This window comes from Quercus lobata, chromosome 3 (assembly GCF_001633185.2).
Source record: "Quercus lobata isolate SW786 chromosome 3, ValleyOak3.0 Primary Assembly, whole genome shotgun sequence".
NCBI classification, from domain to species: Eukaryota; Viridiplantae; Streptophyta; class Magnoliopsida; order Fagales; family Fagaceae; genus Quercus; species Quercus lobata.
Window position 1 is genome coordinate 57,680,295 of NC_044906.1, and position 2,900 is coordinate 57,683,194.

The window sequence follows — 2,900 nt, forward strand, 5'->3', positions numbered from 1 at the left end:
TTGTGATCCATTACACTTCACCCATGCAGATTGGGTCCTACAATTAATACCCTTATTTACAGCAAGTTTCGGATAGCAATGAAAGTCCATGCCGAAACCTCAAACGGCTTAGTTTATTGGGAAAAAATCCATCACCCATTGCAAAGGTAATCGTCTCTTCTCGGCTTCAAATCACGGTCCAAACCCATGTATTTTCATGGGGGTTAAGAAATAAAATGGGAATTGTAGTTCGGAATGGAAAGTGTGATTGTGGTTTAAAATTTAACAGAAAGGAAGAGCTATACTTATACATGTGGGCTTGCCACTCTTTCAAGGGCATTGATTTTCATACACACTTTATTTATTTTATATTATTCGAATGCACCAACTATTTCATGTTCTAAATGTGGACATTAATATAAAAAAATAATAAGATTTAAGTATAGTACTTAAGTGCTATTCCTTAAGTTTCCTTCTTAAGATTTTGTCATGTGAATTTTTTTTTTTCATGAATAGAAGTATATTTTTTAGTTAAGTGGCCACGTGACTGAATCTTAAAATGGAAACCTAAAAAATAGCACATAAGGTACTGTACCTAAATTTTGTCTTAAAAAATATATATATGATACTACGCGTAAAATTATGGACGTGTGTACAAAATGTACACCAACAAGTGTGAGAGAATAATTTCTCTACCTTTTATTGGCCACTTAAGTTTCTAATATATATATTAATAGGTAAAGTTAACAGAAAGTCCAATTAAATTTCAAATTGTAATTCAATTAGAGTCTAATTTTGCGTCATTTCTCTTATCTAATCTAAGTTTTATAATTTTTGTGTCAAGTGAGTTAATTTAGTGTAAAAATTAAATTTCAATTAAAGTTTAATTTTGCGCCATGTGTCCTATCTAATTTAAATTTTTTTAATTTTTGCATCAAGTAAGTTAATTCAATGTAGAAAATGAGGAGTCCAGTATAAATAAACCTAGGTAATATATATAAAACCAAATCTTAAATAAAATTTGATTAGAATCAAAATTAGATTTTGCCTTTGTTAGCTTTTCATACAAATTAAATTATTCATATTTTTTTTTGAATTAATGAATATATTTTTAATACTGTTTCTATTTAGATATTTTGTATATGAAGATCTTGAATGTAACAAATTGTAAATGAGCTAAACGATCCTATGCACCTATTCCTAATCAATTTAGGAGATACTATTGAACAAATTTATTCTTTTATTTTGTGTTGTATTTAGTAGAATTTCACGGACAATGATAGTGAATTGGTATTATATATGTAGTATCCAACAATGATTTTCAAAATTATAACATAACCAATATCATTAAAATAGCAAGGAAATATCATTTTAGTATCTCCAAATATTCTAGTCGAACTAATGTCCTATATATAATAACCCAAATTAATATCAATAGCACCACTACAATTCATCTTTCCTATGCGAAAGCACGGATTATATACTAGTTTTTTTTATTGATGTAAAGCAAAAGATTAAAAGATTAGACACATCATCATCAGTTTGACTTATTTAAGGAAAACAAGTTAGTATTTGAAAGGAAGAGTTATACATGCGGGTTGCCCATTAAAATTAAATGCCTCTAGCCATGTTAGATCACACCCTTTCCCTAACTCACACTCATTTGATCCTTTTTTGCAAATTTTTTTAACCATTGAACTAATTCAAGACTTAACAGTTGGCTTTTAATCCTTTCTTTTAGCGCTTTCAGATTTTGTTTTGTAGGCGTGCAGTGATAAACACCAGTCATCCATTAACCAGTGAGTTTCGAAAGTGACTCCCTTCAAGAACCCGGATCTTTCAAAGTTATCATTCAAAATCTTACACATGACATTCATGAAATAGCATAATAATTTGAGTAATATTATTATCAAAATTTATCCAATGCTTTTAAAGTGTTTTTATTTATATAATTTTTTAAATATAACAGAATTTCAATTCAATATGTCCACTTCTTAATGATTATTTTTATTAATGCTTTAAAGAGTAAAAAATATTAAATTTCAAAAATATGATTTAACATTAGATACTACCTGTGTCTAATTTTTTTATTTATTAATTCCTAAAGTTAACAATTCATTAAATTCCAAGACATAGAATTAGATTTAGAATAATCAAATGTATAGAACCATAATCTAAAAGAAATAAAATCAATTAAAACTTGAATGAAAACTGTTATAGATATTTGTTTATATACAGAATTAGTTAAAGGAAAAGCAGAAAAATAATTTAACTAACTATTGAACTTAACAAATTAATGGCTTACAGCTATACACATTAATAGCCATCAAAACTACTGTCGTTTGCTATAGAGGCAGCTTGTTCTTCTTCCTTCACAGCTTTCTCTTCTTTCTTCTTCTTTTATCTTAATCTTTTACACTCTCCCCTTACGGTGAAAGGTTACAGATGCCCATCTTAATAAGAAGGGCTGAAGATTGATTAGAGTTTAATGCGTTTGTTAACAAATCTGCCAACTAAGAGTGTGTATTGATTTGAAGCGATTTAATCACTTCAGCTTGTGTTTTATCTCTTACCACATGGCAATCAATTTTTATATGTTTCATACGTTTATGAAAGACTGGATTTTCCCCTATATGTAAAACAACTTGACTGTCATTGAAGAATAATGCAAGTTTGTCATGCATGAGTAACATTTTTTTATTTTTATGAATGTCATGAATAACATTTAAGTCCTTAAGCACCTACAAAATCCATGTAATCTCGTAAACAACAACTACCATACACCTATACTCAGCTTATGCTATTGACCTAGAAATAGTGTTTTGCTTCTTTGATTTCCGTGAAATCAAAGAATACTCAATAGCCAGTGATGGTTCTTCTTGAATCTGGACAAGCATCCCAATTGCATCCGAGTGTGCATC